The sequence below is a fragment of the Sphaerodactylus townsendi genome, linkage group LG04, assembly GCF_021028975.2.
Source record: "Sphaerodactylus townsendi isolate TG3544 linkage group LG04, MPM_Stown_v2.3, whole genome shotgun sequence".
Lineage (NCBI taxonomy): Eukaryota > Metazoa > Chordata > Lepidosauria > Squamata > Sphaerodactylidae > Sphaerodactylus > Sphaerodactylus townsendi.
Window position 1 is genome coordinate 5,510,584 of NC_059428.1, and position 23,734 is coordinate 5,534,317.

General features: G+C 48.5%; 1 protein-coding gene across 1 annotated transcript in view; it reads right to left on the reverse strand.

The window, feature by feature from the left end:
- The window catches only part of WNT11 (Wnt family member 11), a 72,772-nt gene extending 66,531 nt beyond the window's left edge, over positions 1-6,241 (reverse strand). The window contains 1 exon segment of the mRNA XM_048495084.1: positions 5,821-6,241. The gene's annotated coding sequence lies outside the window, so the exon portion shown is untranslated.
- Between the last annotated feature and the right edge of the window lie 17,493 nt (positions 6,242-23,734).

Consider the following 23,734-nt stretch of genomic DNA (forward strand, 5'->3'; position numbering starts at 1 on the left):
GGTTCTTTGGATTTTACAGGCTTATAAAAAAATCAGATTGGCCACTCGACTCCGTGCGGATTTTCTCAAAAGGATGCACAGACCTCTTCTACTTACAGGCGCAGAACAGCGTTCGTCCTTTACTGGATCGTCACCATAAGTTTGGGTGCACTTTCTCAAAGGGAAGCCCCATTTGCATGCCATAGGTTTCTACTGGAGCACCTTCCCTATGAGGAGAGGCTGCAGCATTTGGAGAGGAGTTTGGAGAGGAGACGGCTGAGGGGGGATATGATTGAAGTCTATAAAATTATGCATGGGGTAGAAAATGTGGACAGAGAGAAATTTTTCTCTCTTTCTCACAATACTAGAACCAGGGGGCATCCATTGAAAAAGCTGGGGGGAAGAATTAGGACTAACAAAAGGAAAGCAGCTTCACTTCAGCATAGCAGTGTTAACGATTGGTGTTTGAATATGCTGCCCAGGAGGTGGTGATGGCCACTAACCTGGATAGCTTTAAAAGGGGCTTGGACAGATTTATGGAGGAGAAGTCGATTTATGGCTACCAATCTTGATCCTCTTTGACCTGAGATTGCAAATGCCTTAACAGTCCAGGTGATCGGGAGCAACAGCCGCAGAAGGCCATTGCTTTCACATCCTGCATGTGAGCTCCCAAAGGCACCTGGTGGGCCACTGCGAGTAGCAGAGAGCTGGACTAGATGGACTCTGGTCTGATCCAGCTGGCTTGTTCTTATGTTCTTATGTTCTACTTCACAACGACTCGATGGGGCTTTACAGGAAAGAGCCGTCCAATTGTACTTCTGTGCTTAGATCAGCACTGATTAGGAGAGCTTTGACAGTGCAGCGTAATGGTTAACTCTAATCTGGAGCACAGGCTTTGGTTCCCCACTCCTACACACGAACAGTGGACTCAGATCTACAGAACTGGGTTCGATTCCCTGATCCTGCACATGAAGCCTGCTGGGTGACCTTGGGCTAGTCACAGTTCTCTCTGAACTCTCTCAGCCCCACCTGCCTTATGAGGTATCTCCTATGGGGAGGGGAAGCAAATGCGATTATGAGCTGCTTCGGGACTCCTCAAGGTAGAGAAACGCAAAATATTAAAAAAGCAAAATCGTCTCCTGCCCTGTTGGGCATGAAGGTGCTGGTGGACTCAAGCCTAACTAGCATGGTGTAGTGGTTAAGGGCAGGTGCACTTTAATCTGGAGAACCGGGCTTGATTCCCCGCTCTGCCACTTGAGCTGTGGAGGCTTATCTGGTGAACCAGATCAGCTTGTGCAGCCCAACACATGCCAGCTGGGTGACCTTGGGCTAGTCACAGTTCTTTGGAGATCTCTCAGCCCTGTTCGTTGCAGGGAGGGGAGGGAGGGCAAGGAGATTGTAAGCCCCGTTGGGTCTCCTTACAGGAGAGAAAGGGGGGGATATAAATCCAAACTCCTTCTTCTTCTAATTGTTGTATTGCAGGCCAACCCAGCTATCCTCTGAAACCGTTCCAGACTCTGAAACCGTTCCAAACTGTTCCTTCATTCAAAGACGGAAGCGAAAGATCCATTGAATCCAGAGGCACTTACTTCCATAGTCCATATGGGCCACACCTTCCTGTTGCTTGCCAACAGTTTCTGTTTACATCTCCTGCCCCACCACCGTTTAGGTTTGTACCTTTAATACCCAAACACCATCGATGCTAAGCTTGTTGGCTTGGCTTTCACAAGTCTGTTCAAATTCCTTTGAGACAATAACTCCACAGGAGACTCACACAATATCAGGAGATAACACTCGTCTTCTCCTCGGATTTGACACAGATATCTTTTCTGTTCCAAGAAAAGGGGCAAAGGCCATTGATGCTTATTTAAAAGCACCCCCCCCCCCCGAGAGATATTTACACATACCCCATTCCACTCAGGGAGGACAACAGGGATACCTTTGCAGGGGTATCAAGGAAACTTTATTTTCTTCCAGTGTGAAGAAGAAGATAAGAGTTTGGATTTATATCCCCCCTTTCTCTCCTGCAAGAGACTCAAAGGGGCTGACAATCTCCTTGCCCTTCCCCCCTCACAACAAACACCCTGTGAGGTGGGTGGGGCTGAGAGAGCTCCGAGAAGCTGTGACTAGCCCAAGGTCACCCAGCTGGCGTGTACAGGCTAATCTGAATTCCCCAGTTAAGCCTCCACAGCTCAGGCGGCAGAGCTGGGAATCAAACCCGGTTCCTCCAGATTAGATACACGAGCTCTTAACCTCCTACGCCACTGCATCCCAAAGAGAGCCAGTGTTGTGTGGTGGTTAAGGTGTCAGGCTAGGATCTGGGAAACCCAAGTTTGAATCCTCACTCCACCATGGAAACTTCCTGAGTTATCTCAGGCTGGTCCGACATTCTCAGTCCCGACACTGCCAAGCGTTTGGGTGAGAGGCCTTGAAGGGATACCAGGGGGGTGGCATGGAGGAAGGCAAACCACCATTTGTGTGGCAAACCACTGCTGGATATCTCTTGCCTTAAAAACCCTGCAGGGTCACTATGGCTCATTCCGCACCTGCAGAATAATGCACTTTCAAACCGCTTTCAGTGCTCTTTGAAGCTGTGCAGAATGGCAAAATCCACTTGCAAACAGTTGTGAAAGTGGTTTGAAAACGCATTATTTTGCGTGTGCGGAAGGGGCCTATAAGTCAGTTGTGACTCAACAGCATTTTTTTCAGCACAGAGGCTGATTCCGCATGGGCCCAAAACAGCAGTGTGAAAACGGTATAAAAGGGTTTATACTGTTTTCACACGGCTGCTTTGGGCCCATGCGGAATCAACCATAGAGTAAAGTCTAGTGGGACCAAACCAGGTTTCTTTCTTCTAATATTCTGAGAAGAATTTCGCTTGAATTACGGAAGTCTCTCTTGTACAGTTCTGAAATGGTTAGGGAGAGGATCGTGACCAGTGGGAGAGAAACGGCTTTGCCCGACGAAGGTCCACAATCTCGGTTCGGCTTCTTCTTACAGACTCTGACTGACGGTTACATGCAACTTATTGTACAAATGGCAAACTTCAAATCACAACCGTTGAAACAAAAGACATTTGAATGCCTCCGTGTCCCTTTGCAAGCAAAAGATTAGAAAACGAGAATAAGTGGATAAAACAGCAGCCAAGCAAGCGAGCTTCTGCAAAGACAAAGCCTTCAGCACCGAGCAGAAATGTATCTTTCTAAGAGCCCAACTTCGTTACAGGCTGCTTAAGTCAATTTAAAGATGGGGTTCGATTCTGTTTCTTTAGACCCACATTGTGGGACAGATTAGAATAATCTACCATAGACCAAAGGCTCTTATTTCTTATTTGAGCTCTTTAGGATCAGACCTCTCTGCAAATCAGATGCAGATACGGGAATCTCACAGGTCCAATTAAGACCCACCCAAAGTGCAGATTCAACACCCGTATTCCAGAAGGACTAGATAGTGGGTGGGCACGGGAAAGGCTTCTACCTGAAACCTGCTAGTCAATCTAGACAAGTTTGAGCAGGAAAAACCCTCTCTTAACCTGACCTGAGAGAAGGTAGCTTCACGGACGGGGATGAAAAGATGACCCTTTCAAATGAGTCCACCAACATTCGTGTAGCACTTTGCAGTGTTCAAAGCGCTCCCCGTTCCCATAGCTGCGTAGGACCACAATAGAACAGTTCGATAAGAATTCAGGAGCACCTTAGAATCCAGCCAGATTATTTAAAAGTTCAGATGGATAATCGCCTTGGTCTGAAGCAGCAGGAGCAAAATTGAGCCCAGCGCCTCCTTCAAGACCAACAATTTCATTCTCGGCATAAGCTTTTGTGTGCACGCACCTAAGCATCGACCAAGCTCATACCAAGAAAAGTGTATACCGAGAATAAAACTTGGTTGGTCTTAAAGGTGCCACTGGGCTCAGATTTTTAGGATATGGGTTTTCCAGGAGCTAGGTTTTGATGGGGAAGCTCAACACCCCCCCCCCAAAAAAAAACACACCCTCGTTTGTGCTACAGGAGTCTAGATAGTCTTGATGATACAGCAACCTTGGAAGGTAGGTCAGTAATGTTTAGGACCACGCGGAAAGTACAGGCAAGCTCTCTCTCTCGATACAGGTATAGAAAGAGGAATGTGTAGAGAAAAGGCAGACTAAAAGCTTCTTTAACTAATGTGCAAACACACAGAGAACAAAGGCCCCTTCCGCACATGCAGAATAATGCACTTTCGATCCACTTTTCACAACTGTTTGCAAGTGGATTTTGCTATCCCGCGCAGCCAAATCCAGCTGCAAAGTGCATTGAGAGTGGATTGAAAGTGCTTTATTCTGCATGTGCGGAAGGGCTGGAGAAGAGAGAGAGAGAAAAAATCTTGCTTCCAAACTTAGCGTGGCAGCTGGTAGCTCATTCTTAAATTCTCTCTATGCTTGTTTCTTCGTTTGTGATCTTCGCGGACTCGGATCACCGGCATGCTGTTAACCAGAGCCCTGCCTTTCTTCCACACCTTTCAAAAACAGTCACAGATTTTACTGAGCCTCTTTCCGTGTCCTCGAGCTTTCTTCCAAAACCCTCTTTAGGGTCATCTCCCTATCCTCCGAAAAAGCCTCCTCCAAACTAAATAGCATGCACGCAGGGCAAAAATGATAACCTTCAAACTTGAATATCTTGTCTTTCTATCAGCAACACAAGGCGTATGGAAATCCCAAGCTAAGACGTTTGGTCAATTGCACTGAATTGACCACAAACCCAACCAGGAAATCTTCAGTTGATTAACTGGTCAGTTGTCCCAAAACCGATGGAAAACCCAACACGAAAATCAGCGGCTGCAGCATCTGGTCAGTTGCTGACCGCAAACCCAGTCTGAAAATCCCCAACTGCAGCATCTGGTCAGGTGCAGTGAAACTGACCAGCTGGGAAATCCCCCACTGAGCATCTGGTCAGTTGCACTGAAACTGACCACAAACCCAGCACGAATATCCCCAACTGCAGAGACTGGTCAATTGCACCGAAACAGACCACAAACTCAGCCAGGAAATCTTCGGTTGCACAGCTGGTCAACTGCCCCGAAACTGATCGAAAACCCAACACGGAAATCCGCCGCTGCAGCATCTGGCCAGTTGCGCTGAAACTGACCACAAACCCAGCTGGGAAATCTCCAGCTGCAGCGACGGGTCAATTGCACCGAAACTGACCACAGAAGCAGCACAAAATCCCCCGACTGTAGCGCCTGGTCAATTGCACCCCTTCCGCACATGCAAAATAATACACTTTCGATCCACTTTCACGATTGGTTTGCAAGTGGATTTGGCTATTCCGCACAGTCAGATCCAGCTGCAAAGTGCATCGAAAGTGCGTTACTCTGCATGTGCGGAATTAAATCCCCAACGGCAGTGCGTGGTCAATTGCACCGAAACTGACCACAGACCGAGCACAAAATCCCCCGACTGTAGCGCCTGGTCAATTGCACCCCTTCCGCACAGGCAGAATAATACACTTTCGATCCACTTTCACAGTTGGTTTGCAAGTGGATTTGGCTGTTCCGCACAGTCAGATCCAGCTGCAAAGTGCATCGAAAGTGCGTTCCTCTGCATGTGCGGAACTAAATCCCCAACTGCAGTGCAGTGGTCAATTGCACTGAAACTGACCAAAAACTCCGACTTCAGTGGCTGGTCAATTGCACCGTAACTGACCACACGCCGCCGGAAAAGCTCGTGCCTGTACCGGAGAAATCAAACCGGATTGGGGCCACCCAACCAGGGAGGCGCCCCCGGGGCTGCTTGCTCCCCCCCCCCCCGCAAAGATCTAAGCGTCCCCCTCTCCAAAAACCTCGCGCAAAGTTCCTCGGCTTTCTTACCTGTGCTTGGAGGGGGGTGGGGGTGGCGGGGGGTTGCAAAGCGGACCTTTCCCCCTCCCCTGAATCTTCGTCTCGATTCGGGCAGGAGAGCCAGGCGAGAGAGGTCTTCCCCGCGCGTCCCTCTCCTCCGGGCTCCTTTCCCCTTTGCCGTCGACGCAGCAGACCGGTGCAAAAATAGCTCGGTCCCCAAACGGCAGGGTCGGTCCCCAAACGGCTGCGAGGTCAGGCGGAGGTGAAGCAACAGGCGGCTTGGAAAACAGGCCGTGGAAAAGAGAAAGGGGCTGGAAGCAGCAGGCGATCGATTATTGATCGATCGGTGGAATGGGTCACTCCGTGCAGGGGAGGCTGGCGCGGGGGCGCTGCTGAGCACCGGGCAGCTGCGACCTCTTCTGCCCGCTCCTGCGCGCCGGGCGCCGGCTTATATGCTCCCGTCCCGCCTTTGATGTGAGCGCGGTGATGTCAGCCAGGATTTGCATAACAAAAACGGGCCGGGTTTTTTTTATTTTTATTTTTTATTTTTATTTTTTTTTTTTTTTTGCAGCCGGGACAAATAGCGTGTTTGATCTATTCGGAGCGGGAAGTAAGGCAAAGAAAGGGGGCGGGGGTCTCTGTCAATGATCTGCCAATCCGCCCGGTCCCGGCTGGAAGATGCAAGCCAGAGGGCAGGAGGAAGCCCAAGGCTCCGGTCCAGTAAACCAGGGTTGCCAGAAGGAGGAGGAGGAGGAGGAGGAGGAGGAGGAGGAGGAGGAGGAGGAGAAGAAAAAGAGGAGGAGGAGGAGACAGCAGAGAAGAAGAAGAGAAGGAGGAGAGGAGGAGGAGGAGGAGAAGAAGAGAAGGAGAAGAGGAGGAGGAGGAGGAGACGGAGAAGGAGAAGAAGACGAGAAGGAGGAGGAGAAGACGGAGGAGAAGAAGAAGAGAAGGAGGAGGAGAAGAGGAGGAGGAGGAGGAGACGGAGGAGGAGGAGAAGAGGAGGAGGAGGAGGAGGAGGAGACGACGGAGGAGGAGAAGAAGAAGAGGAGAAGGAGGAGAAGAAGAAGAAGAGGAGGAGGAAGATAAAAAGAAGAAGAGGAGGAGGAGAAGAAGAAGAGGAGAAGGAGGAGGAGGAGACAGAGGAGAAGAAGAAGAAGGGGAGGAGGGGGAGGAGGAGGAGAAGAAGAAGAGGAGGAGGAGGAGGAGGAGAAGAAGAAGAAGAAGAAGAAGAAGAGAAGGAGGGGAAGGAGGAGGAGGAGATTTATACCAAAGAATTTGGATTTATCTGGTTGTGGTGGGTTTTCCGGGATTTGTGACTGTGGTCTGGTGGATCTTGTTCCTAACATTTCACCTGCGTCTGTGGCTGGCATTTTCAGAGGTGTATCACAGAGAGAAGTGGACACAGTGTGTAACAGACTTCCCTCTGTGATACACCTCTGAAGGTGCCAGCCACAGATTCAGGCAAAATGTTAGGAACAAGATCCACCAGACCGCGGCTACACAGCCCAGAAAACCCACCACAACCAGTTGAATCCAGCCATGAAAGCCTTCTACAAGTTTGGATTTATGTTTGGATTTTAGAGTCTGTAAGGAGACTCAAGGTGGCTTATAAGCTCCTTTCCCTTCCTCACCCCACAACAGACCCCTTGTGAGGTAGGTGGGGCTGGAGAGAGTCCTGAAAGAACTGCGACTAGCCTAAGGTCACCCAGCAGGAATGTAGGAGTGCAGAAACACATCTGGTTCACCAGATAAGCCTCCACCACTCAGGTGGAGGAGTGGGGAATCACACCTGGTTCTCCAGATTAGAATCCACCTGCTCTTAACCACTGCAGCATGCTCGCTCTTCAAAAGAGACCATTTTCTCCAGGTGAGCTGATCTCTGTCTCCTGGAGATGGAGAGGCCACCCTACTGGTGGAATCTGGAATTACAGCTCATCTCCTGACACAGAGATCAGCTCCTCTGGAGAAAAGGCTGCTTGGAAGGGTGGATTCTAGGAATTGTGCCCCATTGAGGCATCTATGCTCCCCAGGATCTTCCCCCAAATCTCCAGGAGTTTTCCCAACCTGGATCTGGCAAACCTAACCTCCCACCCCCTACCTGTGGCCGGAGGGAACCTGGCAGCCCTGACTGTCATGGGTCAAATCCCCACTACCGTCTTAGCCAGGTTTCAGAACACAAACTAACCAGGTTTGAGGGACGACCTCCCCATGGCTTGCGTGGCAGATTCCGTTTCTGGCGCTCTTTCTCCCCGTTAATCCGCGTTCCTGCAGGACCTGGTTGCAAGTGGCATAGACCCCATTAACACGGTTCAGAGCTGATCCGAGGGGAGGGATGAGGGTTGGAAACCTGACTCGTTCCCTCAGCCTCTGGGGAGTGTGACGCATGAATTTGGGCAGTCCAATCAGAAATAGCGATGCTTGCGTCGCAAGAAAGCCTTTCCTTGGTTTTCATTTTCGGCTTTGCTTTGCAGCGGCCGGCAGAGGGGGATGCAAACGTTAATAAAGCCACAAGCGTGTAACTTTGGAGATGCGTTCATGGCTTTTAGCACAGGTAACGATTAACTGTTGTTTGAACACAGGTGGCACTTTTGAACTTTTACACGCTGTTTTTTTATCACGCCCTTACAATCGACGTTTCCGCAGTGGGAAAAGGTCCCGCCCAATCAAGACACTCCAGCCAATCAGGGGAGACCGGCGAAGCGAGCTTGCCTGGTAGTGGGAATTGCTACTGTGTTTCCCCGAAAATAAGACGAGCTTCATCGGCAGTGGTGTGAGAAAGTACCATCAGATTGCAGCTGACTTATGGCAACTGTATAGAGAGTTTTCAAGCAAAGAGACGTTCAGAAGTGGTTTGCCGGGGTCTGCTTCCGCATAGCAAGGCTGTTTGCTTGTGGTCCCCCATCCAAATACCAACCAGGGCTGACCCTGATTAGCTTCCAAGATCTAATAAGATCTGGATCATCAAAGACATATAAAGATTATTTGATATTGTTTGCCTCTACATTGTAATCATTGTCTTGGTGGTTTCCCGTCCAGCAGCAGCAGCGGCGGCGGAGGAGGAGGAGGAGGAGAGGGGGAGGAGGAGGAGGGTTGGTTTTTAAACTCTACTTTTCCTCTGTCTTTAAGGAGTCTTACAAACAGCTTACAATTGCCTTTCCTTCCTCTCCCCACAACAGACACCTTGTGAGGTAGGTAGGGCTGAGAGAGTTCTGAGAGAACTGTGACTAGCCCAAGGTCACCCAGCAGGAATGCAGGAGTGCAGAAACACATCTGGTTCACCAGATAAGCCTCTGCCACTCATGGGGAGGAGGGGGGAATCAAACCCAGTTCTCCAGATTAGAGTCTGCTGCTCATGTGGAGGAGAGGGGAATCAAACCTAGTTCTCCAGATTAGAGTCTGCCGCTCATGGAGGAGTGGGGACTCAAACCCAGTTCTCCAGATTAGAGTCTGCTGCTCTTAACCACCACACCGACCCTGCTTAGCTTTTGAGATCATATGAGATTGGGCCAGTCTGGGCCATCCAGGGCATGAGCTTTATGATAATAGGCATTTGAACAGAGGCCTACCCTGTTACCCATACTCCTTATACCACTTCCTTATCCTTCGTTGTTGTCTAACTCTGTGTTTTTCAGGCCTTACATCTTTGGAGTTCCATAGGAAGTCTTCATGGATAAACGGCTCTTAACACTCCTGCCGAGGACAGTTAATAATTACCAAAGGGGAAAAATGTAAGCAGTTAATAGTTCAACCGGAAATCTTTCATGTTACCTTCCTGAAAACTGACTTGTATCGGCCCGATTTTAAGGGTTGGTTTCACAAAGTAAACCCCCAGAGTATTGCTTTTCATACACACCCCATTAATATTTTATACCATGTTTTCATCTGATAAAGACTACAGCAGGGGGAAACGATCGGGTCGACGGAAGCGAAGGAAGGCAAAGCGAGCCGCAAACGCTGCCTGAGTCATTGAGTTCAACCTTCAGAGAGCATTTTCCATATGAGACCTATTTTGAGGGGGTTAAAACTGGAGGGACCCCAAGTTATTAGTGTTATTAGTGAGACCATCCACTGTCTGACAACCACCCCTGGGATTCCACACGAGTTACTGATCTGGGTGTTGCTTTCCAAACAGAAAGACATTAAATCAGAACAGCAACTCATTCAGAGACAGAACATGCAACCTCACATGAAGGCAAGCAGTTATTCATGCCATCAAATCTGCTTGAAGATCAGGAAATGAAGCCTTTCTGGTGGTACCATGACCTTCAGTGGTAAAAAAAAAGGTGGAGACCCAAGACTGGGCTTTCTCAGTGGTGGCCCCGAGATTGTGGAACGATCTCTTCCCTGAATTGCATCAAGAATCTTCTTTTTTTTGCATTTAGCAATCTAATAAAGACACACCTATTTTCCCTGACCTTTGGCTGAAGAGATTCTTTCCCCCTTCTGGAAATATGAATTTTTAAATAGGTTTTATGAGTTTTTAAACACTTTTTATAAATTTTAACAAGTTTTATGAATGTTGATATTTTTTAAAAATTTTATATAAGTTTTATTGTTATGTTGTTAGATATGGTATTTGTTTTTAGGCTGATCAAGATTTGGTGCTGTTTGGATGGGTAGCAGAAGCCGGCTTCAAAAACTCCTAGAGATTTGGGGGCGGGGCTTGAGATAGGCAGAGTTTGGGGGCGGGAACTCAGCAGGGATGTGATGTCATTTCCTCCAGGGGAATTGATCTCTGTAATGGAGAGATGAGGTGTATTTCTGGGACAATGCCCTGGCCCTTTCTGCACATATCCCGGAAAACGTTTCTAAAACATTTTTAATCCTTCGCTTTATTTATTTTTATATTTATTTATATTTTACACTTTTAGCCCGCCAATCTCTTGAAGGACTCAAGCCGGCTTACACAATTATAAAATACAATAATATAAAACGTTTCGAAATGTAAACATTAAAAGTATTATAAAAATATAAACACAATTTATATCTGCTCATCCCCTCGAAACAATTCCTGGCCACCGTGTTGAGATTTTTGCCTCTCTTTTTTTTTAGGTTTGTTGTGGAATCGCTGTTTTGGTGCTTCACACCAGAGTGCTGCGATTCTTAGCTCCTTCTGCACTCTATCTTTCAAAAAGTATCCCCCCCAAACTGAAGAAATTCTGCTCAAATGCGCCAAAAAATAGGCCCGGGGGGTGGGGGGGTGGGTGGGGAACGGAGAGGGAGCAGAGAGAATGGTGCGGAGGAAGAAGTCCGGGGATTGTAGAACAGTGTGAGAAATGACTGAAAGAGGCCGCACAGGCAAATGAAGTCGTTTTGAAAATGTTTCCATGAAAGAATGGTTTTAAAAGGGCACTCATTTAAAACGTTTTCCAAATGAGATGTTTGGGGGGGAAACAATGGCTCATTCCGCACATGCAGAATAATGCACTTTCAAACTGCTTTCAGTGCTCTTTGAAGCTGTGCGGAATAGCAAAATCCACTTGCAAACAGTTGTGAAAGTGGTTTGAAAACGCATTATTTTGCGTGGGCGGAAGGGGCCAATGTAAACCTCCAATGTAAACATTTCATTTGCTGCCTCAAAACATTTTAAAGTGTTTGTGTGGAAAGGGCCATTTTGAAGTGAGTAACGTTACTTCTTGACGTGGGACATGTCGAGAGAAAATGGCTGGCCCAGAGTCACCCAAGGAACTTTATGGTTGCAGGGATATGAATATGGATCTCTCGGGTCCTAACACAGTTGTTACTGTTGGGTTGCCCTGCTAGACAAAATGTCTGGGGGGAGTCTATAGCATTTATACCCCGCTGAGGTCCCTGCCCTTCTCAAACCCTATTCTCCCCAAATCTCCAGGCATTTTCTTCCAGAGTTAGCTTCAGTCGCCTCTCCAGAGATATTTTCCATTACAATATTGTGACCTCTCAAATTAGAAAGTCCACTAGATCACAGGTGTCAAACTCACGGCCCTCCAGATGTTATGGACTACAGTTCCCATCACCCCCTGCCAGCATCATGTTGGCAGGGGATGATGGGAACTGTAGTCCATAACATCTGGAGGGCCGCGAGTTTGACACCTGTGATCTAGATGGTTATCATGCAGAGAAAACTGCTAGCCTGACTTGAGAAAGGAAAGAGTCAAATCTCCAAAGGAGGCTTCCTGCTGTGACTCTGTATGACTCAGGCAGAGCCACCAGCGTCCAGCTGGTGTAATGTGAAACCGCTGCTCAACAAAGGCCTTGTACGTAATGGATCAAGATCTGGAAACAACTAGAAACTTTAGGAAAGGAGAAAGTAGGAGCTTTTCCTCCGGTGGAAAATCATGCGCCAGAGTTTCCCCGTTTGCGGCTTCCTCTGCTTTTTGTCCTGTGCTAGGAATGCATCTGTATCTTTTTAGCTGGATAATTTAGATGTTTATTAAAAAAAGACGACACGATCTTAATTAGATTTTTTGGTCAGTAAACTAGCTCAAACATCCAAATTGGAATCAGACAGCCAGCAAAGATCCATTTCTTTTCTTATGGAATGTGACCATTATTATTATTGGCCAGAGAGAGAGAGGGAGAGAGAGAGAGAGAGAGAGAGAGAGAGAGAGGGAGGTGAAATTTGGTGTGTGGTGGGTAGGTGGTCTGCTACTAGGAAGGAAGACAGCTAAGAATTTCTCTCTCTCTCTCATTCTCTCTCTCTCATTCTCTCTCTCTCTAGCTAAGAATTTCTCTCTCTCATTCTCTCTCTCTCTCTCATATTCTGCAGGAATTTTTTACATATACTCGTCAGGGATCCTGGAGAGAAGCTTTTTTGCCTTCCAGGGGTCACTGGGGGAGTGGGAGGGTAGTTGTGAATTTCCAGTGCAGGGGGTTGGACTAGATGACCCTTGAGGTACCCCTCCAGCTCTATGTTTCTATCTGATACGCTTCCTACACATTTAGTTATTCATTCTAAGCATTTTAAGTTCGCCTTTCCATGCTGAGGGACACAGAGCAGCTATGAATTTAATGTACACCTTCAAATTGACACATGAATTAAAACGACTGTTCAAAAATGTATTTTCTATTGCAACTATTTTTTTTAATCAACATGAAGCCATACGCAGGGCCCACATCTCCTGCTTGCAAATCCCCGATTGTTCGTTTGCATCTCTGCAACTTGTCATTTAGAATTTGCAGCTGAATTACTTATAATGGGCTTCCTGATGGAAACCCTACATGTGTACCTGCTAAATGAGAGCCAGTGGGGTGTAGTGGTTAAGAGCAGGTGGATTCTAATCTGGAAAATCGGGGTTGATTCCCCACTCCTCCACGGTGGGGGGGGGGGCATAGGGGGCGCCATTTTGCCCTTGCTGCCATTTTTCCCACCTACGCCTCTGGTCGCACTCAACCCGAAACAGTGGCGTAGTGCCCACGGGACAGGGGGCCCGATGCCCCGGGTGCACCCTGGTGTGGGGTGAGGCCTGGCCATGGAGGGAGCATTCCAGGGCGTTCCGGGGGCATTCCGGGGTGGGGCAGGGGCGGGCGGCACTGTGGCAGGGGTGCAGTGGTGGGATTCAAATAATTTAACAACTGGTTCCGGTGGTGGGAATTCAAATAATTTAACAACTGATTGTTTACAAGCACCATTTTAACAACCAGTTCTGCCGAAGTGGTGCGAACCGGCTGAATCCCACCACTGCAAGGGTGCAGTTCCCCCTCGCTCTGTCCCTGATCCAAAAGGCATGACTAAATACTTAAACTGGCCAAGCTGAGAGTTGAAAGTTGTCTTCCATTCATCCCCTTTGCAGATCCAGACCCTAAAATAAGTTTCTCTTAAGTCCAATTTGGTAAATAGCCAGACATGCTAAGAAGTCCTTAATGAATGGCAAAGGGGTAACAGTTAGTCATGAAGATCAGACGAAGCCAATATAAATACAGATGAAAACATTTAAAATTAGAAGCCCCTCCCCAACACACCTTTGTGATCACCGCCGCAGCTGCCCCACCATAGCAGGCGATGGGAGAAAGTGAGCTCCCTGTGACAAAGTGGGAATTTGAACCCAGGTCTCCCAGATCCTACTCCAGTACTCAAACTACTACACCACACAGAGCCAGCGTGGTATAGTGGTTAAGAGCAGGTGCATTCTAATCTGGAGAACCAGGTTTGATTCCCTGCTCTGCGGCTTGAGCTGTGGAGGCTTATCTGGTGAACCAGATTAGCTTGTGCACCCCAGCACATGCCAGCTGGGTGACCTTGGGCTAGTCACAATTCTTCGGAGCTCTCTCAGCCCCACCCACCTCACAGGGTGTTTGTGGGGGGGGGGGAGAGAATATAAATCCAAACTCTTCTTCTTCTGTCAGTTTATGTGGATCTTAGGGAACCTTGGGCTCTAGCCCTAGTACTTCTAGTGCTACTTCCGGTTCCTCCTTAGTTGATTTTGGGGAGTCAGGGTGAATCTCCCCTCTTGCATTCCTGCTTTGCATGTGAGCAATCATGCTGGCCATCATAGAAACTGAAGAAAGGCCCGGACCCGTGATGTAATGTAGCAGGGCTCTGTTTACATTGCCGCCGCGTTTTCCCTACGGAACCATGCGGAGGTCGCTCTGAACTCTGTGCAACAAATAGTGAGACAGGAAAAAAAAACCAAACCTCGAAATGACTAAGTTATTCTAATATTTCACAGGGCAACACCCTTGTTTTCATAGTTCACCGTGTTTGCTTTGCGCATTTGCATGTGATCTTATTCTCCCAGGTATGGAAGTATGTAATTGTTCTCTTTCTGTCTCTTTCTGTCTCTTTCCTCTTTTTGTGGGGACACCTGGGAGGAGGCTGGGGGTGTTGATCCAAATCTTCTTTGTCTGAGCAAAAGAATTCGTCAGAGGCAGACGGGTTGTGGGGGGGGGGGGGGGATGAATGACAAGTTAGACATTCTCAAAGCACATGTGGGAGAAAGCATCTTTAAAGGAAGGAGGGAGGGTGGGGGGGAGAGAGAATCGCACACTCCTTTTCATCGCACCCAGCCAAAAACGCAATTCTGCCAAAGGCCCGATGTGAGAAAAGCGTCTGAAGCCCTGGAAGAAGGCAGCCGCCACGTCTTGCGGCTGAGCCAAAAGCAGACATTTGGCCATAAATGATGCATGATCCATTTTGCAAAATATGCTTTTGCTGGGGGCTATTTGGATGGGGGTGGTGGTGAAGGATCTTAAAAAACAACCAAAAAAAGCAAGCCTAGAAAGAAATTCAGGGCTTGCAGAAAGGGCGCCTGATTCCCCCCCCCCCCCCCCCAGTTTGTAAGTGACACTCGGCCTGAAAGAAACAATAAACATTCCAGATGTTTGTGGTTTTGTCTGGTGCAGGATTCTCCAATGGGGCACCCATGGGGGCTCTGGTGCCCAGCAACACATGTCTTGATGCCCACCAAGACTTTTTAGAAAGCAGGTGGGGCCAGGTGGGGGGTTCTGATTGGCCACTGAAGACCTGAACGGCTACGCAGATTAAAATAACTTGTTTCAGGGGCAGCTGTCGCCGCAATGTCTGTTTCATTCTCTCTTCTCGCCGGCATTTTGTCTTCTTCTGTGTATGGCTCAGCCAATTATGGCAGCCATTTTGAGACTGCACCACCACCCTGTTTCAGAACTCCAAGAACACTCAGCAAAGTTGGGGGCCCACTGATCTGGAGGTTTCGAGACACAGACCAAATATACCCTCGTGCTCTCCCACGCAGCAGGGGCGTACTGCCCATAGGGACACCTATGTTCCCGGGCACATGCCTTTTGGTCACATGGGGGTGCCGGACGCTGGCTGGGTTCCTGTGCTCGGCCTCTCCTGCAGTGCGGCAACCCTGCCGGCAACCAGTGGCTCCCCGGTTCCAGGGTGCTGCTCACCTGCAAAGGGGGTGCTCTGGGCTCCTGCCCTCCCCGACCTCCCTTCTGTCGGAAGGGTAGGTGCCGGCCTGCCCCCATGGTGCCTGCCTGAACCACCCACCAAAGCCGCCGTAAGTGGAGTTTAGCCGCTGAGCAGATCGTGCGTTTGATCGCGCGGTAGTGGTGATTGCTGCACTGTTTCAAAGCGTGATTGAGATGGATCTCCTCATCACACACACGCTGCGGTGGGGAGGGTGAAACCTCAATGAAAAGGTGCCGTTTCTTTTGAAACCTGGTTGTATCTGTATTTAATTTTCAGTTGGGATTCGGCCCCGGAAGCCCCACAACTCCTGAGAGTGGGCAAACCCCGATATTTTCCCTGGCTTTGGGGTTTTTACTTGTAGCTGATAAATGGACCTTTGACTCTCAAAAGCTTATACTGAAAACACCTTATGGATCTCTTTTCTAAATATAATGTTTTTATTATATTTTCTCAAATTTAACTGAATGTAGTAGTGCACTGCCGACCCAGCAGTGCCGTAGTAGAACGTTGGGACGCCAACGGACCTGCGGCCTTGCCGGTCGCATCGCACCCCCACTCCTCATCCCCCCCATGAGTCACGGGTCATGAACTGTCTGGCTCAATCACCGGGCGCAGGGACAATGGTCTTGCCCCCAGGTGAGGATTAGGCTCAGACGCGTACGCTCCTCTCCGCACGTAGCCAGATGAGATCATGCGTCACATGATGATCTCCCGACCTCCCGCTCTCCCGGAACTCCCCCCAGTCCTCCCTCCTACACGCCCCCAATAGAGTAACAATAAAAGGTGCCAGGAACCGGCAGACGGGAGATTCGCTAGGAACACGGACCTCCGGTCTCCCGCTGCTGGCGATCTCCACCAGATGTTATCTCCGCGTCTCGTCTCGTTCTTACGCTGACCGCGTGGGTCGACTACAACTGAAGAGGAAATAAAATATAGGAAAAGGAAAAGGAAAATACAACTATCCATAAACTATCTTACCAATAATAAAGTACTAAGGGATGGAATGTTCGATGACAAACCCTCCACTCACTTTGTGAGTCCTGCTCCCTTATTGGTGGAGAGTTTGTCGGATACTCCATCCCTGCCGCTGCTTTGGAACTCCAAAATCCCCCTTGCCCTCCCCACCACCATCAGGGAAACCCTCCCAGTCCCTATCTGCCCTCACCGCCCCCCCCATCTAGGCCCACTGTATTTCTTACCCTATATCGAGCTTTACTACAAGTATATATATATATTAACTCCAACACACTGGATCTTAATATTACAACACTAATATCATTCAGAGAGAACATTACATAATTTTAATTAAAATTCGTTGCCTTCTAACTTTTAGTTCCAAAACAGCAATGAGTATCTAGTAAGCAGTTACTTATATCTTAATAACAAATTACTATTCTTACTATTGGGTGCTGTGTGGTTTCCGGGCTGTATGGCCGTGTTCTAGCAGCATTCTCTCCTGACGTTTCGCCTGCATCTGTGGCTGGCGTCTTTAGAGGATCTGATGTTGGGAAAGCAAGTGGAGTATATATATATCTGTTGGAATGTCCAGGGTGGGTGAAGAAACATTGTCTGTGAGTAACAAAGGCGGCAACCAGGTCAATAGTTGAGGGCATCTGAATAGAAGTATGAGTAACAATGAAGTCTATAGCATGGGAGTAACAATGGAGATAGCAAGGTCACTGGTGGGACCATCTGAATAGAAGTATCCTGGCCTTTGTTTCCTTTGTCTATGGTCATCCTGTGTTTGTGTGAGGCTGGTTAGACACTGTCTTGACTCTAGTATTTTTCAACACTGGCAGCCAAGTACTATTCTTACTATTATTATTATTCTTGCATAATCCATTCAGCCTCAAATAAGAAATACAGTTCTCACTTCTCATCAAACTCTTGTTTTGACTGCCTGGTTACAAGATTTGTTAATTTGGCCATTGTAGCATATTCTCTAACTTCAACTTTCCAGTGTTCTGTGATAGGATCTTTTTCAGTTTTTTAGCGAGAGGCAGCTATTACCCTTGCAGCTGTTAATAAGTGCCAACATAGTTCATTAAGTTTCTTTAGAAGCTTTTCAGGCAAGATGCCTACTTATGGGTCTCTAAGGGGCGACTGGAGTTGTCCTTAGCTGTTCTACTGCAGACCAACTTGGCTATCTTCTAAAAACACATCTTGCAGCCATTCTATAAAACCACCTGGCTGTTGACGCGAGGTAGAAAAAAGGCAGTTCAGCATGAAGGTCAACAGATATGTTTATATATAATCCAGTTTGCAGAGTAATGAGCAGAATGTAGCCTTGTGCGCCACATTATGATAAGAACAGTTATCTTGGTAAAGATCAGCCTTTTTTATCTCAGAAATCATAAACAAAAGAACTTCTACTGAGAGAGAAAGACACTATATACACATAAGAGTATCACTTATATATATAGATACGTTCACTGTTAATCGTTGGTTATAATTTGGTTACCATAGCAAGTATCGTTTACAATATCAAACATTCAGTCAGAGGCTTTTACATGGCTATTGTTAACAGAACACTTAACAACATCTTTCCTCAGCAGAGTCAGAGAGCTAACTGTTTCCAACTGTCACTTGTAGAATGTTCGTTGAGATCTCCCAGAATTCCGTGCTGCTGCATGCAAGGTTGTCAAATCCAACACATCACACCATAGCTGATCTGTGGAGAACTCTGCTACAAGATGTTCAGTTTGTCAAATCAGAGGCATAGAAAGGGGAAATGGCGCCCGGGGCAAAATCTTCTCCTCCCACCCCCTACCCCCCACTTACCTGAGGTGGCGGCAGACCTGGGCAGCTTGGCAGGGCTGGGCCTGGCAGGGCGGGGGACGGGGACAGGCTGAGGGGAGCCCTGTGGTGGCCCTGCCAGGCTGCTCATTCAGGCTCCACCAGTTGAACAAGCTGCCTAGGGGGCAGGGGTGGGCTGAGGGGTGCCCTGCGGTTGCCCTGCCTGTTTGTTCAGCCAGGCACAGAGGGTAAGAAGGAGGGGTATGGGGCGATTTCCCACCCCTCACATGACATGAACGGGGGCCTCCCGGGGCGTTTCTCCTCTGTGTCAGGCTGAAAAGTGGAATTGGACGAATGAAGGATAGCTCTATTGTCGGCTATAAGTCATACTAGACATGTGGGGTCTCTAATTTCAGAGGAAGAGAGGAAGAGGAGGAGGAGGAGGAATTTGGATTTATACACACCCCTATTCTCCTAAGAGACTCAAGGTGGTTTACAGACTCCTTCCTCTCCTCACAACAGACACCTTGTGAGGTAAGTGGGGCTTGGAGAGTTTGGAGAGGACTGTGACTATCTCAAAGTCACCCAGCAGGAATGTAGGAGTGCAGAAACACATCTGGTTCACCAGATAGGAGTCCACCGCTCATGCGGAGGAGTGGGAAATCAAGCCCAGTTCTCCAGATTAGAGTGCACCAGCTCTTAACCACTATGCCATGCTGGCTCTCCATTGTCAAGATATTAGGGAGCAGTAAAGTGAAGGCTGTTGCCACTGGACTTGGTTTGTGACCTTTCTTGTGGCGCCTGGAATGGATGGACCACTGGTCTGACCCAATGTGGCTACTTTTGTGGCAGAAATCTCCAGGTTTTTTTGTTGCAGTGGACACCATTGGAATTCTGACAGAAAGTGGACAGACAACTTCAAAATGGCTGCCGCAGGAAGCGGAGCCAGCTGCAAAATGGCTGCCGCAGGAAGCAGAGCCAGCTGCAAAATGGCTGCCACAGGAAGCGGAGCCAGCCGGAAAACAGCAAGTTGCACATAGCCCCGAGAGTGATTCTTCGGTTCTTCCACAGTCGAGGCACACGCTCTGCCAAACAACATGACTTTTTGAAAGAGCATATCATTTAAAGATATTTTCTCACATACAAACATCTTGTCTTGAGTTGTGCAGTGAAAATCCTTGGCCTCTTCCAGCATCTGCTGTTAAAACCACTTTTTTCTTCGAATCAGCGTAGCCAATCGGATCTCTAGCGGCCAATCAGAACACCAGCTGGGCAAAAACCCAACACACCTCCTAAAAACACCTAGGAACTGCCAAGAGAGGTATCGGCAGGTACCCGCGGGCGCCATGTTGGAGACCCCTATTTTATTAACTCATTCCCAACTGCTGATGTCGCTCTTCTGCCAGGGAGCAGGAGGGGGTGCTAGAGAGAGACTGTGCATCCCCCCCCCGGTTCCCCTCCCCAAAATATTGACAGATGATTGCAATGCCTCCAGCCCCCACGGCTCTCCTAGCCCTGTCGGGAACAGTGGTCGTAAAAAGTACAAACAGGAAAACAGCAGCCAACCTTCTCCGGTTCCCCCCCTCCCTTCTTGTTTGGTATGTTATGGACTCCCCGGAGCCTGCTAAGTTTGAAAGGTCTTGCTCAGAAAATGAGCCATCAGGAGAACAGGTTCAGATTTAATGCCGCTTCTCAGGTTAATGCGCTGAGATTTGTTTTTTTTTGCAAAAGGCAACCGTGGCTGATTCCGAGGCTGTCGACATATTATTATCATCAACCCGACTCGGTCTCATCCATAAAACGTACTGGCTCCCAGCCATCTCTGGCCACCACCCTCTCCCCCCCCTTGCTAGAAACTCGTTCTGGTAAAATCATAAACTTTACTTTATTGACCAACTGGATTGTAGATAACGTGTCTTGTGCAACCTCAGGGGTTCAATAAAGAGAACATGACCTCCTTTTCTCTGAGAACTTCCCCCCCTCCCCCCATGTTTAAACAGAAGAACGTCTCCTGTTCTCTGCAAACACAGTCTGGCAAAGTACTCCGTGGCACTGTCTGGCCACGCCAAATGACAACCGTTTGGAGAAGCAGCGAAAGACTTTTTGCCGGAAAAGAGAGAATATAGCGTGGTTCTGTAGCGAAAAGGGCCCCACTTTTTTCTGAGCCTGCGAACACCTATGGAATCCAGACATAGGTTGGTGGGCGTGTAACCTCTATCTGTGGGTTCTGTGGGGCAGAACTTGGAAGGAGTTGCAGAGAACTAAATTGAAAACAAAATGGTTTACTTCCTTAACAAATAACACTTTTCACATTAACATTTAACATTAACAATTTACGATCCTTTTAGGTTGCATTTCAAGTCCTTCTATTTACAATCTACTGATAATGCCAAGTCCAATTCTTCCTGCTGGTGGTTGGCTTATGAAGACTTCAGAGGCTTGGTGAACGGGATCCAAGATGATGAAGGTCCCCAAATGAACTCCCATCAACTACATACGTAGCAAGCCCTGAAACAATAAATTCTAACATTTACAATATAGCAAAAATAAACAACTCCCTTCCCGCTAGTTCCCAACAATCTTTGCAGTTACCTTAAACAAGGTGTTAAGAGCTTGTAAAGCATTAAATCCAGGTCCCAGCCTGGTAGCCTAAGAGCTTCCTCCAACTTCACCAGTTTTTGCAGCCTTCTGCTGCTTTGAGTCTCCACCCCTTTCTGGGTCAACCCATCCTGAGCATGGGGGTTACAGGCGCAGCTACAAAATGGCTGCCACCAGAGGCGGATCCAACCACGCAATGGTTGCCGCAGGAAACAGAGTCAGCCGCAAATGACTCCCCAGGAACGGGAGCCGTCCACAAAATGTCAGGGACTATTTTTGAGTTTGAGAGTAACACTTCAACATTTCCGGCAGAAGCTCGGCTAAACAAACTGCCTTTTGAAATGAGCATCGTGTTTAAAAATATTTTCTCACCCATGCCCAGAACAAGAGTATGCACTGAAGTAGTAAAAAAACCACATCTGGCTGTGTTTGCCCTCATTTTCCAGGCATCGAACATGGCTATCTCATTTACCTGAGCTGGACAAAAGCAATACCTGACCCCTCCTGTTTCCCCAAAACACAGCTCCCTCGCGCCCCCAAGCACCTCACTGGAGATAACTCCTTCGCTAAAGTTGATGTGGTGATTAAGATCAGTGGATTCTAATGCAAAACTGACCCACCTAAGCCTAACAGTTTAGTACTCTGCACCTGAGATACTTTAATCTATATATATAAAAAGCTAACAGTGTTTTTGTTGATGATAGTATACCTCAGCAACTGCTGGGCCAATTCCTCTGAAAATTCCCAGCCACTATAGTCAGCCAGGTGAGAGTGTTTTTAGATGTTCACATACCTGAAATTTCACACCTGGCCCAGGTAAAACACCTTTTTCCTGGCGCTCCCTGGTGAAGGACCTGCAGCCGCCTGTGTGTAACTGTCACCCTTAGAATGTTCATGCAGCTTACAGTGTTCACTCAGATGGCCAGATATGAGCAGTGGAAACAGTACATAGGTAATGATTCGAGCGGAAGTGAAACACATACACACACATACACACGAGGGAAAGGGAAAGGAGGGAGGGGTGGCATGCAAGAGAAGAGAGGGAGGGAGAGGAAAGGGACGGAGGGGGTGGCATGCAAGGGAAGAGAAGTGAGAGAGGGAGGGGTGGCATGCAAGGGAGGGGAGGCAGGGGGTCCAGCATCTGGATATCACCCACCCACCCTAGCGGAGGGGAAGGGAAGGGAAGGAGGGGGAGGGGTGGCATGCAACGGAAGAGAAGTGAGAGAGGCGAGAGAGTGAGGGGCGACATGCAAGGGATGGGAGGGAGGGGCCAGGCACCCTAGATTCCCTGAATACTGCGGTTACAGTTAAGAAAACCAGGCATGCATTACTCAGGAGTAAGCTCGGTACAGCAACCGTGACATACTCTTTGAATGGCTGCGCCGCACTCCCTCAGAGGGGTTTCCTCAGAAGCGACACCCATTGCCACCAACCAAACTTACTCCCAGGTAAAGGATCATGACCAGCCAGCCTAGATGTGTGGGAGGGGTGCCTTTCCATCCCCCCCCCCAAGGAATGCAGGCACACACATCAATGACATCGCACAGTATCAGGCTGCGTGTTTGCATGAGCACGTACTGCTGGCCTCTGCAATTGATTTGCTGCTACTGTTCCTTTCCCATTTCACCACAATAAGCCACAGCAACGCGTGTCCGGGCCCTGCTAGTAGGATATAATATAATTTAAAGGTACAGTGTCTTTCTTCCACATCCAGTCTTCTAGCAGAAGCGTATGAACCTGTGGGACGCGTAGCCTCTCACAAACTGACCCCTCCTAGGTCAACCGCGGCTAACGGCGCTTCCAACATTCTCAGGAACGGCCCAACCATCCTGCTGAGGTTTGTAAAACCAGAACACTTATCAGGAAGTGAAAATTCACATATGGCTTTTCAGGTAATAATAAATCCAGCTCCTTCATGCTGAGCAATCACCTTCCAAAGAGTGCCGTCGGACAGGGTTTCTTCTGTTTCAGCAAACGCATGGTGAGTTTCGCTCAGCTTACAAATAAAAAAAAGTAGTGGGAATTCACACATGCACCTCCTTTCCCCACGCCTGCCAGTGCTGGAAATCTAGTTTTGGATCTTGGAATTCAGATGTCTTTCGTCTGCACCAAATCCCAGACGGCACCAGATCCCAGAGGTCACCCAGCAGGCTTCATGTGGCGGAGTAAAGAATCAAACCCGGTTCACCAGATAAGAGTCTGCTGCAGTGGTGGGATCCAAACATTTCAGTAACAGGTTCCCATGGTGGTGGGATTCAAACTGTGGTGTAGCGCCAATGGGGCTGGGCGGGGCACGCATGAGTAACTGGCCGGGCATTCTGGGGGCGGGGCATTCCTGGGCGGGGCTGTGGCAAGGATGCAGCCGCTGCGCCGGTTCTTGGGCGGGAAACGAATGCACGCAGGCGCAGGCTGCCACGCCCGCCGGTGCACCTCCTGCTAGACTGCTTCAAGTTCTGCGCGCTACTGCTGAGAGGAGGGGCGTAACTAAGGCAAAAATCACGTGGCAAAATCCCCAATTAGTAACCCCCTCTCGGCACACACAAATAATTAGTAACCTACTCTCGGGAACCTGTGAGAACCTGCTGGATCCCACCTCTGGTCTGCTGCTCATATGCAGGAGCGGGGAATCAAGGAGACTGAGATGTGGTTATGCTCGGCCCCCCCTTCTAGTCTTTGTCTCATTCCAAGAAACAGCTGTGGTGGGGCTAGGAACTTATACCTTTCTCCGACACTGATGTTGTG